Genomic DNA, 21,225 nt, shown 5'->3' on the forward strand with positions numbered 1-21,225 from the left:
CTAAAATTATCGCTAATCGTTCCACATTCCACATTCATTCGCTCAAGTTCCGCATTTGTTCACTAACCGTTCAGTGTAATTGCACATTGTTCATTGTTTTCCTGGGATCAGAAGGAATAAACGACCATAGTAACGATCGCTATAATGATTGTAGTAACCATCGTAACGATTTTCGTTCTGTGTAATATGGTGAACGATTTCAGGTTAACGATAAACAATTTGTTTGCGATCGTTTATCGTTATAAATCGCTCAGTGTAAAAGCCCCCTAAGTGTCTCCATAATCTTCTCCTTGATGTGTCAGGCTAATAGTCTAAACAATCAGGGTTACTATAACATACAGTATATGCCTTATGTGTTAAGATTATATGACAAGATCTACAATTCCCATTCAGATAAAGGGGTCAGAAATTTCTGCAACAAACCTATTGCCCTCATTGCTCCTTACATGGCTGTAAGAATATTTTTCACAGTACACAGAAATATCCTTATATGTCTGTGAAGCGTCTACAGGTCTAATATTGCTTTAAATGTGCCATCTCCCATGAATGAAACTGGTGTACAGGTAATCTTAATAAATGACAGCGCACCTCATAGGAACAATGGTCGAATCACCCTACAGCTATACTCTCCATACAGAAGAACAATGTTTCCGAACCAGACATTTTGTTTCTATGGAGGTGTATACACTTTACCGAATACAGTCACAGTAGGTGGCCATCTATAAACTTGCACGACCCAATAGGTAACAACTAAAACAACTTTTTAGTCATGAAGGTTGCCAACTCACTAAAGGCCCTATTCCACGGAACGTTTTTGAACGATTATCGTTCAGAAAAATCGCTCAAACGACCGCTCGTTAACGATATTCGTTCTGTGGAATAGCTGTAAACGAGCGAACGACAACTACGAAATCGTCGTTGAGTCGTTCACAATTTTTTTTCAACATGTCGAAAAAAAAATCGTTGGGTCTTTCAACAATAATTCGCTAATCTTTTCGTTAAATAAAAAATCTTTCAGTCATTCTTGAAATGTCTACCTACATTTCCCCACCTACTATGCTCAGCCCGGCGAACGTTTTAAACGACCATGTAACAATCGCAAAAAAATCGTTACACTACAGATATCGTTCACGTTCCCACACGTATTATGTGTTATCGTTCGCTTAAAAAAATCGTTAAGTGCTCGTTAACGAGCGGTCGTTGGAGCGAGTCTATGAACGATAATCGTTCCGTGAAATAGGGCTATTAGTTTTTCAAGCCATAGTCCATGCAAAGTTAGGTCAGTAGAGGCCTGTGTCGGATTTCTATTGACATAGATGTTCAGGAGAGAGACCTTCTGGCAGGTTCCAGGGATCTCTGCTTGTGGGAAAGGGAGGTAGGACTAACTGGAGATGGACAATTCTTTGCCACAGACCCCCTTAGCATGTGAATTCTTGACTTAAAAGGGGACTCCAGTAAAAAAAAAAATATATATATATATATTTTTTTTTTTTTTTAATCAACTGGTGTCAGAAAGTTATACCGATTTGTTATCTACTTCTCTTTAAAAATCTCATCTTTCAGTACTTATTCGCTGCTGTATGTCCTGCAGGAAGTGGTGTACTCTCTCCAGTATGACACCGTGTTCTCTGCTGCCACTTCTGTCCATGTTAGAAACTGTTCAGAGCAGAAGAGGTTTTCTATGGGGATTTGCTGTTAATAGTCTATTGTTGATCAGCATGGTACTTACAGCCAGCACCTCTGCCACTCTGCATAGCCGTGGCACCCGCGCTACACTTTAAACAGGTGGAAGCAGCACAGCCACTACAGAACATATAGAGATATCAGCTTCCTGTGCAGTGCTGGTGCCCGATCAACCTTACTTGGCTGATAACCGACCATTATGACCTATAATCGTAGGTATGATAGTTCATGTAAAAAAGCAATGATCATCCAATGTTCATTAAAACGATAATGACAGCAACAGTCCACTGGCCGTTGCTCTGTGTAATAGGGGCGGTGGCAGAAGAACGCAGTGGGCCATCCGGACAATCTAAGGGTCCCATTACACAGAACAACTTTTAACTATTAACGACTAACGATAAACAGTCACAAACAAAGATTGTTTATCGTTAACCTGAAATCGTTCACCATATTACACAAAACGATGGTCGTTAGATATGATCGTTACTACGATAGTTTATTTCTTCTGATCCCAGCAAAACAATGAACGAGCAATTATACTGAACGATTAGTGAAAAAATGCGGAACTTGAGTGAACGAATGTGGAATTACAGCTAACGATTATTTTAGGTTCAGATCTAAATCAACGATCAACGGCATACGAACGATTTTTCGATCGTTGCCTGCAATTACACAGAACGATTATTGTTTAAACTTGAACAATATAACGATTTTTCGCACGATAATCATCCCGTGTAATAGGGTCCTAAAGATCATGCGGGCAGCCCTTCCTGCAGCCCCCAGCGGACCCTTGTGTAATAGCACAGACAACAATCAGGGCATGAAGAGGAAAAGAGTGCTGACCTGACAGGTCGGCGCTCGGTTCCTCCTCACATCGTGCCGTCTAATAGGTCACTTAGGGTGGAATTACACGGGCCGATGGGGGTCCTGATAATACCTGTATACGAGCGCCGATCTGGTAGATAGGCGCTCGTTTACTGGGCCTTTTACACGGCCCGATAATCGTTTAACAAGGGCTGCAGGGACATCGTTACCGATGTCCTTGCAGCCCTTGCTTAAACTATATACTTTATCTATCCACGCTCCAGGGATGCTGCTGCGGTCCACTTCTCCCCGGGTACCGAGCGCTCTAGCTTTAGAGCGGCCTGTCAGCTGACAGGCCACTCAGCCAATCACAGGCCGCAGCAGTCCCGGCCTGTGAGTGGCTGAGCGGCCTGTCAGCCGACAGGCCGCTCTGAAGACAGAGTGCGCGGGACCTGGGGAGAAGCGGACCGCAGGAGCAGCCCTGGAGCGTGGATAGGTAAAGCATATTGTCAGTCGCCGGCCGCGCACCGCTATTACACGTAGCGACAAATATAGGTTCTAACCTATATCAACGATCATCCAATGATCGTTGTCAACGGCTGATTGTTGTATTTATTACACGGAGCAATAAACCAGCCGAATCGTGCCGATTATCGTTCCGTGTAATAGTACCCTTAGACACCAGGCCCTGGTGTGACTGCTCCTCTGCATATCATATAGCTACACAAGAACTAACAATGGAACGGGAATTTAGCTTTTTTTCCCCTCCACATTTCAAAGTTATATTCGTACATGGGATACTATTGCAATTGGTAATTACACATGTTACTGCCTGCCAGGTCATGTGATCTTGTTACAAATGGGTCTGTAAATATTATTGATACATGAAGCAATCTAAACATCATAAAGACTCCATGACAATACATGAAGCTATTGTTTACACAGTTTCACCGCTGACACAAGATAACAAACAGGTGTGAAACCACAACAAGCGGTTCCTGTCCTAGTGTAGATACAGGGAAATCTGCTCAGCGGTCTGCAAGGGACCCACACATTGTCACCTGTTTACAGACGAGTAACCTGCATGACCTTTTAGTAGTGGGAAGATGGGAATAATAAAGCAGAGCACATGAGATTTCCAACACAGCCCTGCAAGCCTGTCAGCAGAATATTGGCTGCTATTTATGGAAGACAGTCACTACTGAGAGCACAGCAGAAGCAGAATTCAAGGGGTTCTGTGTTATCTTCAGCAATATTAAAGTGAATGTGCCATCAGACCCAGGCTGAAGCACTGGTGGCGGTCCGACCAACCCCCAGTGGGAGGAAACCCCGCCCCTCTATGATGCGGCTCCATTGATTCTAATGGACCCGCGTCATAGAGGGGCGGGGTTTCCTCCCACTGGGGTTGGGTCGGAGCGCCAACAGTCCTTCAGCCCGGGTCTGATGGTACATTCACTTTAAGTTGGTGGGGTCCAACTCTCAGCATCCCCAACTGTTTGAAGAGGTATTTTACTGGCACTCTTCCTTGCAGAGGAACTGTAGAGCTGATTCAAGGAACTGCAGCATTGCCCTGTTCATTTGAATGGGACAATGCCTCAGTTCTTTGCACTCTCACTACTATTAAAAAAGGATAAGTGGCCTGACATCTCATCCTAGCCACTGCCCAGGCCTGACATCTCATCCCAGCCACTGCCCAGGCCTGACATCTCATCCCAGCCACTGCCCAGGCCTGACATCTCATCCCAGCCACTGCCCAGGCCTGACATCTCATCCTAGCCACTGCACAGGCCTGGCATCTCATCCCAGCCACTGCCCAGGCCTGACATCTCATCCTAGCCACTGCCCAGGCCTGACATCTCATCCTAGCCACTGCCCAGGCCTGACATCTCATCCTAGCCACTGCACAGGCCTGGCATCTCATCCCAGCCACTGCCCAGGCCTGGCATCTCATCCCAGCCACTGCCCAGGCCTGGCATCTCATCCCAGCCACTGCCCAGGCCTGACATCTCATCCTAGCCACTGCACAGGCCTGACATCTCATCCTAGCCACTGCACAGGCCTGACATCTCATCCTAGCCACTGCACAGGCCTGACATCTCATCCTAGCCACTACACAGGCCTGACATCTCATCCTAGCCACTACACAGGCCTGACATCTCATCCTAGCCACTACACAGGCCTGGCATATCATCCCAGCCACTGCCCAGGCCTGGCATCTCATCCCAGCCACTGTACAGGCCTGACATCTCATCCCAGCCACTGCCCAGGCCTGGCATCTCATCCCAGCCACTGTACAGGCCTGACATCTCATCCCAGCCACTGCCCAGGCCTGGCATCTCATCCTAGCCACTGCACAGGCCTGACATCTCATACTAACCATTACATAGGCCTGACATCTCATCCTAGCCGCTACACAGGCCTGACATCTTATCAGACTTTATACAGGCTAGAGATCATAGACATTATATAGGCCAAACATCTTATCAAAGACATTGTATAGGCCTGACATCTCAAACACATTATACAGGCTAGAGATCATAAACATTATATAGGCCTGACATCTTATCACAGACAATATACAGGCCTGATATCTCATCATAGACATTGTATAGGCCTGACATCTTATCATAGACATTATACAGGCCCCATCATCCCAATATACAGATCTCATCATCTATCATATGTCCCTGCAATGGCTTGTAATATACATTACCAGAAAGGCCAACATTTAATTCATTTTCCAAACGGAAATAGCGGGATCCAGCAGAATCACATGACCTGTCCACTTTCCACAATCAATACATCTCAGCAGATTTTAGAGGAGGTCACGCTCGACGGGAAGCAGGCCAAGACCATACCTACTGGAATGACAGCTGTGAGGCAGCTTTCTATACATATAATATACTGTAATACCAGCACTATACAAAGGATTGCAGCTTTTACTCTATGCCAGCTATCCTGACAGCTTCATTGTATAACCTATAGCCTGACACCACATCTACACAGCCCAGCCTCTGTACAGCTCTGCAGACTATGTTGGTGCTATATTAGTAATGTGTAGTATATTATATGCTGCCTGCGTTTATATATTTCACCCTATACAAATGATCTGACAATGAATTTAAAATAGATTTCAGATGGGTTGCAAAATCCTTATATCCCACAACAAAGACCAGGCAAAAGTTAATTCTATAGAAAACAACAGAGCACCATCTCTTCTTGATATAACATTACCTCTAAACAAAGAAAAATACAAATAAAAAAAAAAAAAAAAGCTCTTGGGGACAACATGTCAAAGGGAGAAGCACTGATGCCATCTGTCAGTGTAATACCATGCCCAATGCCAGGCTATAGCAGGTGAGAAGGAAGCCAAGATTACCAGTCATCCTTGACATTACCAACTAGTAGACTTCCATCTTTATTGGGAATTAAAGGTGCAGCACTTCTTGTTACACTTTATATTTACTCCTTTGCATTTTTCATATCTGCAAAAAAAACTATAGCATTGTTCATCCAGAGCTCCCTGGTTCATATCACAGAACTATACAGACACTTAGTACAGGCATGCCATTAGGTGGGTGTCATGTTCCCTTAGAGGGACTGTAATAACTGGCAGGAGTGGCTGTCATTTCTGTAAATCCAAGATTGAGCAGATCTTATGGGGAAATGCACTAAACCACTTCTGCTTCCTAGAGAAATGTCTGACAATGCTGGCTCATCATGAGACTGGTGGTCACTGGGGGGGGGGGGGGTATACCCAGCACAATGATATAGCCTGGGTGGGCAATGCCATCCTGTACTGTTACCTATAGAGAGAATTATAGCCAAGATTAGGAGCCATGACAAGTGACAATGCAGAGCTGCTGCTCAGGGATCAGGTACACAGCACACAGTCAGGATTTGCCTTGACTTCTTCCAGATCTGCAGAGGCCACAACGTCCCCGGGCCCACCGGGCATCCTCCCATCCCTGCTCCCCGCCTGTCCAGGCCTAGGTCTCCAGGGATGACACAGGGCGATGGGGCACGTCCACTCACCTTAGTGCAGGCTGGCACAGGATGGCAGAGGAGGATGGAGCTGGGCTGATTCCTCCTCCTTTAATGCAGTGCTCCTCCCGGCAGCAGGCTCATGCCCGGCGATCCCTTCCCATATCCATCCAGGGGGGCAGCTACAATATAGGGAGAATAGGAAAACAATGCGCCCATCCAAGTGTCAAGGTGAGAAAGGAATGGGAGCTGCTGCTGCCTAGGATCCGGCGGGCGCCCCGCTGCTGTGCCCACTGATCGGTGCCAGCTCTGTGCCCCGGCCGCTCCTCCCGCCTCCCATCAATGCTGACCGGCCCGGCCAGTGTCCCGATCCCGGAAAGTCAGGAGTTGTTGCTGTTGCCAGCAGCTGCTGGTGGCCATTTTTAATCTTTATTCCTCCTCCCTCTTCCTGACTCAGTCGGAGCTCTTCCCTCTTCTCCCTCCCTTCCCCCTCCGCCTGTGATGACAGTGCCTGGCTCCTCTCTCCCTGGCTGCATGGACGGTCACTTCCCTCCCCGCTTTGTCTGCTGCTGCTGCTGCTGGGGAGGGCTGAGCGGGCAGTGCAGGACAATAGATCAGGAGCCACAGCCTGCTCCATATCATCCAGACACCCCCTCCTGATCCTGGGGGACACCCTATAGGACTTCTCCTCCCCAGGGGGGGCACTTCTATGGAACTCACTTTGTCAACTAAACTTTTTATATTTGCCACTTAAGTCAATAGGAAAGCTTGGTGACAAGTGATTAACCAAATTTTCAGGATAGAAACATATTCACTCCCTAGATGTCACTGACCTCAGATTGGTCAAACCTTATAAATGCAGAAGGAGTGATGGTGCTGAACTATTCCTGATCAATAAGATGATAGCCTTTACCTCCCCCCTGCCCCCTGCCCTAGCTGCTGGTTACATTGCTTGAGGTCACCATACATTCCTGTACATACAGCCCTGCCTCCATCTCTACCCCTCTAAATTGTTCTAGCACAGATAACACTTTATTCCTTCCTCTAACTATAAATAATTCAGGAACAAAAAGCCTGCCCCTTGTCTCTACTGTGAATGGTCTAGGTATAGCTAGTACTGTAGATATAGATAGTACTGCTTCCCTGCCTCTCCCTGGAAGTTTTTAGGTACCCATACTGCCACCTCCCTGTCTCTCCCTGTAAATGCTGTAGATATAGATAGTACTGCCTCCCTGTCTCTCCCTGTAAATGCTGTAGATATAGATAGTACTGCCTCCCTGTCTCTCCTTGTAAATGCTGTAGATATAGATAGTACTGCCTCCCTGTCTCTCCCTGTAAATGCTGTAGATATAGATAGTACTGCCTCCCTGTCTCTCCCTGTAAATGCTGTAGATATAGACAGTACTGCCTCCCTGTCTCTCTCTGTAAATGCTGTAGATATAGATAGTACTGCCTCCCTGTCTCTCCCTGTAAATGCTGTACATATAGATTGTAGTGTCTCCCTGTCTCTCCCTGTAAATGCTGTAGATATGGATAGTACTGCCTCCCTGTCTCTCCCTGTAAATGCTGTAGATATAGATAGTACTGCCTCCCTGTCTCTCCCTGTAAATGCTGTAGATATGGATAGTACTGCCTCCCTGTCTCTCCCTGTAAATGCTGTAGATATAGACAGTACTGCCTCCCTGTCTCTCCCTGTAAATGCTGTAGATATAGATAGTACTGCCTCCCTGTCTCTCCCTGTAAATGCTGTAGATATGGATAGTACTTCCTTCCTGTCTCTCCCTGTAATTGCTGTAGATATAGATAGTACTGCCTTCCTGTCTCTCCCTGTAATGCTGTAGATATAGATAGTACTGCCTCCCTGTCTCTCCCTGTAAATGCTGTAGATATGGATAGTACTGCCTCCTTGGCTCTCCCTGTAAATGCTGTAGATATAGATAGTACTGCCTCCCTGCCTCTCCCTGTAAATGCTGTAGATATAGATAGTACTGCCTCCCTGTCTCTCCCTGTAAATGCTGTAGATATAGATAGTACTGCCTCCCTGTCTCTCCCTGTATATGCTGTAGATATAGATAGTACTGCCTCCCTGTCTCTCCCTGTAAATGCTGTAGATATGGATAGTACTGCCTTCCTGTCTCTCCCTGTAAATGCTGTAGATATAGATAGTACTGCCTTCCTGTCTCTCCCTGTAATGCTGTAGATATAGATAGTACTGCCTCCCTGTCTCTCCCTGTAAATGCTGTAGATATAGATAGTACTGCCTCTCTGTCTCTCCCTCTAAATGCTGTAGATATAGATAGTACTGCCTCCTTGTCTCTTTAGGCAGTGCTATCTATGTAGTGAGAGGTAGAGAGGTGGTAGTATTGGTGTCTCTATATTACAAGGAGACCCAGGAAGACAGTACTTTCTATCTACAGCATTAACAGCGAGAGAAAGTACTGCCTCCCTGTTTCTTCCTATCTGTCTTTTAGGTACTGATACTGCCACCTCTCTGTCTATCCCTGTTTATTTTCTAGATCTAGTACTGTCCCTGTCTTTTCCTGTACATTTTTTTAAATGACTGATTATTCTATGTTTCTGCCTGTAAATGCACAGATGATGCTTGTATGTAACACGCAATGGTGTTTTGTATATGGCCCTTAAGCCCCTATTACACAAGGCGATTAAGAGGAGCAAACGAGCACCGACCTGACATGTCAGCGCTCGCTTGCTGCTCATTCCCTGTTTGCTGCTAGCACTATTACACACACCAGCAGTGAGCAGGTAAAAGCCACGGGTGGCTGCCCGGGTGGTCGGCAGATTGTCTGGGCAGCCCATAGAAGATAGCGCCAGTCTGCTGCCACCGCTCCTATCACACGCACCAGCAGTGAGCAGGTAAAAGCCGCGGGGGGCTGCCCGGGTGGTCGCCAGATTGTCTGGGCAGCCCATAGAAGATAGCGCCAGTCTGCTGCCAACGCTCCTATCACACGCACCAGCAGTGAGCAGGTAAAAGCCGCGGGGGGCTGCCCGGGTGGTCGCCAGATTGTCTGGGCAGCCCATAGAAGATAGCGCCAGTCTGCTGCCACCGCTCCTATTACACAGTGTGACTGCAGCAGATTGCTGCTATCGTTATCATTGTTGTTTCAACATGTTGAAAGACAATGATCAGCCAACATCATGCTTGTTGGTTGAACGTTGTCTTCTATTATACTAATCGATTATTGGCAGCAATGGTCGGTATTTGCCAAACTGTTTGCCTTACTGCTAGGGACCACCAAGTGACTATCTGGTAGGGATGGCGGATGGCCCAGAAGATCATGGGATACCAGTTCATGACACCCAGGGATCAGGAAGAAGCAGCTTCGGGTTCAGGCAAAGGTAATGGGAAGGCAGCATAGTAGCATGATTAGAGGAAGGCAATATGGTTGTGGCAGGCAGCTTAAGTCCAGGCAGCTTAGGGATAGGATGGGGATTAAATTGGGATGAGCGTTCTGACCCTTAAAGAGACCCACACAGCACATGCACCCTACAGGACATCGGAAAAGAGCAACAGGAGCATGGAAAGAAGAGAAGGGACAACCAGGAGTTCATTGGTGAGAACCTCTCTGACGCTCTTGGACCATCAGTGTTTTTTAGGGAGCCATTAAGAACATAGACCAAAGTATGGCATGCATCAGTGCAACATTAGCTAGGACACTAAGGTGAGAGGGCTTACACCAAGGGACTCATTCACTTAAATAAGCAAATAAAATCCAACATCAAACATATATACAGTACATAGCCATGCCCATAACCAGGCCTAAAAACTTCTTCCACTGCTGTTCACACAATCACAAAATGTGCCAAAAGCCAGAAGTTCACACACCTCTTGTAGACAGAAGCCAAGTTGCACCACTACCTCTAGGCGGTGCTGCACAGAGTAATGGAAAGAGCCTAACAAAGTCCACAATAAAAAGAACAATTTCAATAGCTTAAAATACCACACATACAAACAACACTGTGTAGGCGATTCAGAGCCACTTGCGCGACTCACCTTCCACTTATGATCCAATAGATATGAAGAACCAAGGGTAGTCCCCACAAGTAATGGATACTCAACTGCACTTGTTACCCGTTGAGTATCCATTACGTGTGGGGACTACCCTCGGTTCTTCATATCTATTGGTTCATCAGTGGAGGGTGAGTCACGCCAGTGTGGCTCTGAATCGCCTACACAGTGTTGTTTGTATGTGTGGTATTTTAAGCTATTGGAATTGTTCTTTATGATAGCTACACCACTGCCAAGGACATACCCAAGATACTAACAGCCAGGCACTATACATGGGTGTGCCCAAGGCAAGACAGGGGACTACCATCACCCATAATTACTGTGCAGTTCCACTATTACCATGGCTATGAGCGAAATGTGACCCACTTTAACTTCAACAAAGGTGGCCTTTAGTATTACACCGTTGCACGCCTCCTGTGCCACCTGAAAAAAAAAAAAAAAAAAAACAACTTATGAAATCCCTAAATGTTGTGGGGGAAATTATGAAATACTAATCCTAGCACAGCTGTGAAAATAAACAATGGAATGAATCATAAACTCCTTTAAGATGGAAATCTATCACCCAGTGTGGCAAAAGATAGTGGTTGTTCCCACTATTAAAGAAATTCATTCACAAAAACCCTCTAGTCATGAGTCAGGGGTCTCTATAAGAACCACTTATCACCAATCCCTCAGATACAAAAGCCTGGGGGGAAAAAGACCCCTTAGGGACCTGACTAAAACTTGACTCCTATTGATATTGATTGTGTAGACAAAATAAAGTGATTAAAAACACAGCTCTCCTACGCTCATACTGTGTAGTAGCCTGTCCAGTTATATTCACTGCTATGTGCTTAGGAGCGTCTAGGAGAGGGTAAAATGTTAATTTCTCCCCTTCAACATGTTTTGTTATGTATAGTGACGTCCTCAGGAAGTATTGCTACCCCATCCTTATTTTAATTAATATCAATAAAAGTCAGGTTTGAGTCAGGTCCTTAAAGGGGCTTTATTCACCAAGGGTTTTGTGCCTGAGGGATTGGTAATAAGTGTCACTTTAAAAGAAAAGCATACACATAAACAATGGAAGACATCTAAGCATGAATACAAAACATAAAGCAGTCGACCTTGGAAATATAAAATACAAAATAAAGTCAATAAAATGTAAATGGACATAAAGATAAGTTAGTGTTTGTTGCAGAACTTAAAAAGTGGCTGAATAAAATGGGACTTACATACTAAATAGAAGAAGGTTACAGTGAAGCATGGGGCATTGGATCTAAGTGATATTCGGTGTGGAATGATCAATCTATGTTGGCAAAGGAGCTGATGCTGGAACTTTTAAGTACATTGGTACCTTGGATGACGAGCGTAATGCGTTTCGGGACTGCGCTTGTAATCCAAATCCACTCCTAAACCAAAGCAAATTTTTCCATAAGAAATCATTGATATGTAGACAATTGGTTCCACACACCAAAAATAGTGATTTTATATTCTCAAGAACATGTAAAACAAATGAAACAAACATTTATAAGCAGCTGAATATGTGATATTATAAGTTACTGTACAGTATAGCAATCAGCATGTGGAGTATAATATATAGTAAGTGCATAAACCTGATAACAGCAGCAGTTTGTAGATACAGGATGGAGCTGCAGATCCCCATAATGCAGTTGTGTAGTACATAAGGCAAAAATAGAGAAGCAGGGCTGCTGTCAGAGGTCTGTGTGGTCACATGACAGCAATGGGGAAGGGGTGTGTTCAGCCTGGACCAATCAGGACTGACAGAGACTGCAGGGAGCATGAAGGAATGAGCAGGACATATGTGGGCACAGTATAGCAGCACTCTCTGTCCGGGGAGAGAGGGGTTACAGATATGGAGAGATTACCTCCACAGTCTTGCCCCCTGATGCAAGCCCCAGCCTGAAGTGGATCTGCTATTATTTGGAAGGTGAGGGAGACTTCCTGGGTCAGAGTACAGGAGTGTAGACCCCACTATTAAGACCATGCCCCTCCCCAACTCGCCCTCCCACCCAGTACAGGAAGCTCTTAAACCAAAGCAATGCTCTTAAACCAAATCACAATTTTGAAAAACTGTGAGCTCTTAAACCAAAACGCTCTTAAACCAAGTTACTCTTAAACCAAGGTACCACTGTATGCCGGTTTGTAGGTCAGCTTTGACCTCCAATGGGCACTATGACCCTGTGGCATTTAGCTTATACTGTAAGTTTCACTATTCCTAAGAAAATTTAAATTCCTTTCTTTGATCCTAATGGGATTGCCATGCCCATGTGAGCCATGGAATTATTTCGTCTTACGAGTCCCCTCCGATGTTATCATCTTATAAATATGTCAGGAAATAGTCCTCTATATTTGTACCCTCCAAATACAGTATTTCCATTTACCCAGTAACCTGTAAATGTCATGTCTCATACAATGTATGTAACCTAACCTGTAAACGTTTGCCAGAGCTGCCAGCCTCGCCATTTTATAAGTTATTATTTCCTCTTTGGAGCTTGACGTTTCGGAGGCTCAGCAAGTTGGAAGTTCATTTTTTTAGCATTTGCATAGACAGCTTGCCGGTATGTGTGCAGCCTTGACACTGCCCCCCCCCCCATTCCTCTTGTTCTTTTACTATGCCGTCCTAGCTCAAACCACAGACACAATTTGTGGATTAACCCGTTAGATGCCAGTAACCAAGGTTACCAAACATATTGAAAGGGAACCAGTCAAATCCTGCTCTGTGCGAGTTCAGGCCTATTCACCATCACATCTTTGCTTTAGGTTTTTTTGTTTTCATAATGAATAAAAGAATAGATATGTCCAATTCATTTCTATTGGTTTATTATCAATGTCAGAATTACCATTTTAGCTTAGGTTTTTCACTATTTCCCTTAAACTTCTTCCTCTTCTTTTTGTACTTCTTGGAATCATACAGAACTGATACAGAAGTTTTACAGTCAATTTTCATCAGTTTCTTTGCCTTTAAAGGGGTATTCCCATGCAATCTCCTATCCATAGGGTGGGGGGAGGGGGATAACAAGCTAATCGTGGAGGTTTGACCAGGGGGGCCCCACTGATCAGCCTGTCAGTCTTTTTTTTTTTTTTTTTTAATGCTGCCCTGTTCAGTGCTTGGAGCCTATCTTTTCCAGAACACTGGCCTGGCTAGGAGCACTGAATACAGGCCAACAGAGCAGCGCAGTAGGTAAGTATGCACTGCAAGGACAGTTTGTGTAACCTGGTGGTCTTGCTGATTGGCGCTAGTTTGTGGTCTCCTCGTCTACTGAGAAATCTTTTGACCTAAAATAACCCTTATCCCATCAATAGGGAATAGCAAAATGAGATGGAAAAACCCCATTAATGGGTAAAATAGAAATCTTAAGGTTAGGATAATTAGATTGCATAGGTATGCATTTTGTTGACAGTTCTCCAGTCTTTGCACACAGTATTTTGCATGGTGCATGGTAAAGGGCCATTAAGATGGGACGATTATCGTGAAAAAAAAATCATCAAATTGGTCGACTTTAAGCAATAATTTTCTGGAACGAAAAAATTGTTTGTATGTCGTTGATCGTATCTTTTGAGCTAACCTCAAAATTATTGTTAATTGTTCGTAAGTCTTTCAGTGTAAAAACTCGTTGTTCACACTATATCTATACTGCAATGATGATTAAGACTGACCAAAAGACTGATGGAAATACTATGTGTGAACAAAGCCTGTTTGTTTTCAACATTATAACCATATAATAGCAATGTATAATAATTTTGAAATATACAATAGCAAATTCATACTGACTCAAATGTGAGACTAGAAAGTGCAAATTAAAGTAGTTCCCACTTCATCTTGAAATATTTAAATTCTATTCTGAATTAGGAACATCTCTGTAACATAGAACCTTATCCAAAGACTGAATACAGATATCTTTTGACAATAAAGAATTCCACATGAATTTAACATATAAAAACTAGAGATGGCTCTGTCCATGTTTTCCAGGACACCCCAGGGCTGCATCCAACTTCTTCAGCCTCTGGCATCGTTCCTTTTTCTCCAGGGGAAACTAGCAGAGTTATCCAACTCAAGCATGTTCCAGCCTCTCCCATCTCTATTGCAAACCCCAATACTGTTGGGTTATATAACATGTGGACTTTATTTAACTGTTGCGGAAAGAGCTTCGCGGCAAGAGATTGAGAGACACAGCTTTGCAGTAGTTCCATGTGCATAAAAGACAAAGTGGAGATGTCGGGGTTTGAACCCAGGGCCTCAAACATGCAAAGTGTGCGCTCTACTACTGAGCTACATCCCTCACTAAAAGCCCTATTCCACGGGCCGACTGGAGGAGAAAACGAGCGCTGCCAAATACGGCCGATAATCATTCCGTGGAATAGGGCCTTAAGCTACACCATTTTTTGGTATGTTTTCATTTTTTTATATCGAAAATGGGAATGGTTTGGATTTTGCCTAAGGCTGGTTTCACACAGAGCAGTTTTTTTGAATACTGCCACTGCAGTTTTTGGGCCAAAGCCAGAACTGGATTCAAATGGGATGGAAAATAATAATAATTTTTATTTATATAGCGTCAACAGATTCCGCAGCACTTTACAATTCTGGGGGTACATACATAGACAAAAAATAGACATTACAGAGATATACATATAATTATCCATACATGAGGAGTGAGGTCCCTGCTCGCATGCATGAGCTTATAGACTATTAGAAAAGACTTGTACTTCACTTTCCTGTTAAAATCACTGTCATAATTTAAATCAGCCCTTGACCCATTAGGGCTCAGAATCTAAATACACATATCTGCATGTTCTTGGAGTGTGGGAGAAAACAAGAATACTCAAAGGAAACTCATGCAAACATAAAGAGAACATACAAACATAATAAACACATTTTTTACTAATGCATTTTCTTAAGTTAGGGTCCTAAAACATGGGATAGTTGTCTGCCCAATCAGGCTGACTCAACAATCAGCTGAGGAGCCGATCATTGGCTGTTCGTTGTCTTTCGGCTAGTTTAAAAATCACCGTGCATCTCTCTTTGTATTAGAAGGGGCGTGATCGGCGGATGAGGAAAGTATATAGAAAATAATGAAGTTAAACTTACCTCTCCTGGCTCCTCCAGTGTTCTGCTTCCCTTTTCTTGGTGTTCCCCGCAGCTGCCACTGCCACTTCCTAACCAATCTGTGTAGTAATAGGCCGCTCCACCAATCACTAGCTGTGGCTCTATCCTGATTGGCTGAGGAGCTTGTCACTGCAGAGATGGCTTAAGAAGAGCCAGCTGTGTCTGTGGTGAGTGGAGAAAAGACAGAAGGACACAGCGGATCGTAGAGAGGTAAGTATAAACTTTATTATTTCTTTTTCTAATTGGTCCTTGTAATACGGCCCTTAGGCTAGCTTGTCTAAATATAAGCCGTATACACCACATTGATAACTGGTACATTTGTAGAAGTCTAATTGTCTTTGAATTAGGCACTTTTAGTACTAGTGTATTTACCATTGCTTACATTCCAGTTCTATACAGTATATTTTTTGCTAGACAAATACTATTCTGTTTTTTCAATCAGTTTAGATCAGTTGCAAAACAAAAACACTGCACAAAAATGCCCTTCTTTCCTCCGCTGTCGCTTTTGATCTGTTAACAGCGCATGTGAGAAGATCTATGGTCACCTTAGGCTGCACTTAAGAATACGATAGTTTGTAGTTGTAATAAAACTTGAAGTCACAATAGCGATGTTTTATGGTGTATGAGAGGACGATAGAAAGTTTTTAACAGCAATGGATACCTTAGGCAGCACCAAATATTTAGGCACAATACATAAAAGTTGATATGAAGCAGAAAGAGCAAAAGCTATAAAATATAACCAGATATATAGGTCTACCCATATGGCCATACATTTTATGCTTTTTAAAGGAACATTTTAAGGGAGCATTTTTATAACATGTTTTCTTAATGCAATGAATATAGACTGCTGCAGTCTGGAAAATAGCTTTTTACTTTGCCAAAAATACTGCAGTAACCACATTTATTATTAAAGATGCACTACTTAAAATCCCTCATCCTACTTCCTACATTAGGCTGTATGCACATATAGCTATTACAATGGTAAACCCTATGGTTCTGCTGTGTAGAATTTAGGGCTTTCTAAAGTTGGACTGGCAAATTGTGACTCCATACAACACTGTCATTTAAAGGTAATCTTTAGCAATGTTTGTAAGGAAGAATAATACCAAAATATGGCTTCGATTATGTTAGACGCCTGCAGAGGTACAGTGAGACCTCATGTTTGTGCCATATTGTGGCTCTTTACGACTTGTCATGTGCCTCTGTCGTCTACTTTTTGCCCAATGAATCATAATCTATGTATTAAAGGGGTTGTCCAGGAAAAATTTAAACTTAGCCATGCTGCCAGGGCTGCAGGGGACATGCAGGGGCGGTCTTGGCATTTCTGGGGCCCCATGCGAAGTTATGTCTGGGCCCCCCCCCTCGACACGCGTTCCAAAACAATAGACCGCTGTGTGTTGCCCCCAGTAGAATATACCTCTTGTGCACTACCGCCAGTAATATATACTCCTTGTGTGCTTCCCCAATAGTATATACCCCTTGTAACCTGCCCCCAGTAGTATATACCCCTTGTTTGCTTCCCCCAGTATTATATAGACCCCTGTGTGTTCCCCCAGTTATATATAGCCCCCCCGTGTGCTCCCCAGAAGTATATAGACCTCCTGTGTGCTGCCCCACTAGTATATAGGCCCCCTCTGTGCTCCCTTAGGTGTATTTAGCCCCCCTGTGTGCTCCTCCACTTGGATATAGATCTCCTGTGTGCTCCCCCACTTGGATATAGACCCCTGTGTGCTCCTCCAGTAGTATATAAACCCCCTGTGTGGTTCCCCCAGTAGTATATCGACCCCCTGTGTGCCCCACCAGTATTATATAGACCCATTGTGTGCTGCCCCAGTAGTATACAGACCCCTGTGTGCTCCCCCAGTTATATATAGACCACCTGTGTGCCTCACAAGTAGTATATAGACCCCCTGTATGTTCCCCCAGTAGTATATAGACCCCCTGTGTGCTCCCCCTGTTATATAGTCCCCCTGTGTGCTCTCCACATTTATATAGACCCCCGATGTGCGCTCCCCTAGTTAAACAGACCCCTGTGTGCTCCCCCTCCCATATAGTATATAACACAATAAAACAAACACTTATACTCACCTGGATCCGGGCGTCTCCTCTTCTCTTCACTCTTGTGGCCGCAGTAAGGGTTTTCCCTGCAATCACAAGAGGCCGCACTCCCCTTGTCCTGGCGCTGATGCTCCAATGATGTCACTGGAGCACCGGCACCACAAGGACAAAGCTGCCACTTGTGACCGCAGGGAAAACCCTTCCTGCGGCCACAAGAGTGACTGACAGGAAGGGAGCCAATGTCTCCCGCCCTGTCAGTGCTGCTGCATGTAACTATGAGCGCTCATTACGAGTGCTCATAGTTACAGTTCAGATGTCCAGCGGTCTTGAGCACAAGAGCGGGGCGTGGGGGCCCCCCTGGATGTTGGGGGCCCCAAGCGATCGCTTGGGGTGCTTGGTGCCAAAGACCGCCACTGGGGACATGTCAGTAATGTATACTTACCTGTCCTGCACCCTGACCACTGCCGATTACCGGGCCACCTGCTTTCCACCACTGTCAGTGTTTTTGTAACATCCAATGACGTCCCATATTCATAGGAAATGGCCACTCAACATAGACTAAGGAAGCAGCACATCATTAGCTGTTTTCTAAGAGCTGACATCAGCGCAGAGTGGGTGGCCTGGGAGCCAGCAGTGGTGGAGCGGGACAGGTAAGTACACATAACTGACATGACCCCTGCAGCCTTGGCAGCATGGCTAAGTATTCCTTGGAGACCCCTTTAAATGCACATTGGCACCAAGGAGGAGCCCTCTAGTGTCATACAGCTCATTTAAATCACCAATTCTCTTTAATTACAACCCCCCCCCCCCCCCACACACACACACAAAACAACAAACTAGCTTCCGAGACAAGCAAAAATCTTTACTAGAAATTAGCAAACTTCGAGTGGAGAAGTTTTTACTTATCTTCGACTATTAATACCAACCTTGTTACATTGCCTCGTCTGTTATGAAGCCTTCTTCCTGTTTACCCATGTAAGAAATTGCAATTAAATCTATGACATCAGTCTGAATTAACTTGGCTAAAAATAAATATTTCAGGAAAAAGCTTTGAATGGTCTAGGGATAAACAAAAAAAAAAAGATTTATTTTGGAATGACCTAAATGATTGTCAATGAGAAAACACAGTGTGGTAGATTTAATAGGACAAGAGTTTTCATATACCAGGGAAGAGAAGGGGTGGAGGGCAGAGTAATCTGGTGACAGAGAAAACTAACCAGCCAGCCAATCCCTGGCCATGGCTGTGTCCTTTCCTAGCCAGTAACAGACTGAGAAAGTAATGGGTGGGGACCAAGAGTCATTGGATCAGGGTGAGTATTTTTTTTTATGTCCTTTGTAAAGCCATATGTAAAAAAATGGATGTTCCCTCACAACCTCTTTAACATCTTGGTGGTAGCAGGGTTAGTATTTTGTAGGAGTTTATTCCATGCTTGGTTTAACAGTGCCTGGTTTTATGCAATGCCCTAGTCTATTTAAAGAGGACCTGTGACCACTCCAGATCTGCCTGTTTAAGAAAATACATGAAATGCCCATGAAATAACCATTCTGAAAAATCTTTTCTTATACCCTTGTGATGAGCCATTCCTGTTATTCATTCTAAACATGTATCACCGGATAACCAACTAGGTGTCACCAAATGGGGGCATGTCCCCACACAATCTGACACTATCCATTTAGAGCTGACAGTGCCAGACTGTGTAGGGACATGCCCCCAGCTGGCAACACCCAGTTGTCCTTTAGTCATACATAACAGGAACGGCACATCGCAGAGCCATAAGAAAAGATGTTCCAGAATTATAATTTCATTGGCATTGTATGTAGGAGTACAGGAGCCATCCCCTTTCCAGACCCTTCCCTGGAGGAATATCTAGGTTGTCCTGTGTTTTGATACTTGTAACTGAGGTTCCACTGACCTTTTTGTATATTGATGTTTCCCAGGGGGCAATGCACCGAGGATTTCACTGTATTGAGGGGTTTAGCCAGCCGACAGAGTCTTCTTGAGATCAGTGATCTGTTTGCTGTGTTGGTCTACTAGAAATTTCTCCCACCTAGCCAGAATCCTGCTCCACACTGATGAGGGGCAACAACCCAAAACAGCTGTCTGTGGATCAGACATAGATATTAACTGAAAGGGCCACTTAATATGTGTTTTTTTGGTGGTCTCTGTACAGAAGCCATCCCTTTTCTTAGCCCTTCAATAAATATATATATATATATATATATATATATATATATATATTGATGTAGGAGTGCAGGCAGATGCTCTTTAAGGCTGCACCTACTAGCTACTGGTGATTATTTACATTGATTTTGTTACTGCTCTGCTGCTATGTGCTGTATGCGTCTATCCAGTTTGTCTATGTGGGTTTTTGTTTTTGTGATGTGCTGAACAGTTCTCCCCGTTATGTTTTATGGTCGTGAGGGTCCTGTTGTCGGATTTTCCTTCAGTTTGTGTTGTTCTTTTAAATGTTTGCTGCTTGTTCTGTATCTAAGCCAACCTGCAAGACAGCTACTGCCTCGTTCCATTGTTGGCTCAGTTATAGTGTCAACTGTATGACACAGCTGGTGCACACCATGTATGAAGAGGGCCCATACTCTTGAATCGACAATATAATATACATGTACTTGGAAATATTTGGAAGGTGTTGAACAACAATGGTTGTTATTGCTATTATTAATATTGCAACATTACCCCACATTCAACATACAATGACACATACACTGCTAGGCTATGTTCCCACAGTGCAAGAGACCAGCCGTCCGGTCTCCGGAACGGCCGGGCTCTGAAAAAATCATCCTGGCCGGTACTGCAGTACCAGCTGGATGATCATTTGGCCATAGTGTTCTGATGCGGGCACATCCGTGCGCGCCTGCATCAGAACTCCCCACAGCACACTATGGAGCGCAGGGCCGGATCCGCTCGCTCCATAGTGTGCACTGACATGGTTTTCTGCGGGCGCTATTCAATGTATAGCGGCCACAGAAAGCTGACATGTCAGTTGTTTGCGGCGCCGCAAGAGATCCCGGCCGGAGCGTATACTATGTGTATATGCTCCGGCCGGGATCCCATAGAACAGTAGGCAACGTATCTTTTCACAAAAAGTACAGCCGTTGGGACCGATTTCAACAACGGCCGTACATTTATGAAAATATACGTTGTGTGAACATAGCCCTAATCTGTGAGTTTCTCGCACATAAATCCACAGCGATACTGATTGCTATCAAGCCAATGTATGTGTATTCTCGCTGCGTGTTTGGTGCAATTTTTACATGCGAGTTTTGATTTGCACATGATTTTCACAGGCAAGTTCAACACCACAAAAAACGCAGCTACTTTCATGCGAGTTCTGTGCGAGTTTTACGCAACGAGTCTGTACGTGTGAACAGACCCTTAAGGCAGTAGCATAATTTGGTGGGGGCAGAGAGGGCGGTCGCTCCCGGGCCCACATAGGCAGGGGGCCCACATAGGCAGGGGGCCCACACAGGCAGGGGGCCCACTGATGATTTCACCAGTTAAGTCTGTCTGCATAAGCAATAGCTTTTGCGGACAGCATTAACAAATGTC

At 44.5% G+C, this 21,225-nt stretch overlaps 1 protein-coding gene across 9 annotated transcripts in view; it reads right to left on the minus strand.

The window, feature by feature from the left end:
- Positions 1 to 21,225, minus strand: part of WDFY3 (WD repeat and FYVE domain containing 3) — a 230,262-nt gene that overhangs the window by 194,320 nt on the left and 14,717 nt on the right. For 4 of the 9 annotated variants that reach the window (XM_069978204.1, XM_069978207.1, XM_069978206.1 and 1 more), the window contains exon 1: positions 6,523 to 6,924. The exons of 1 other annotated variant lie outside the window; for it this stretch is intronic. The gene's annotated coding sequence lies outside the window, so the exon portion shown is untranslated. Of the gene's footprint in view, positions 1 to 6,522; positions 6,925 to 10,837; positions 10,900 to 21,225 lie in introns of those variants that run through there. 4 more of the 9 variants (XM_069978210.1, XM_069978209.1, XM_069978208.1 and 1 more) reach the window with 2 other exon arrangements.

The sequence above is a fragment of the Dendropsophus ebraccatus genome, chromosome 7 (assembly GCF_027789765.1).
Source record: "Dendropsophus ebraccatus isolate aDenEbr1 chromosome 7, aDenEbr1.pat, whole genome shotgun sequence".
Classification (NCBI taxonomy): Eukaryota; Metazoa; Chordata; class Amphibia; order Anura; family Hylidae; genus Dendropsophus; species Dendropsophus ebraccatus.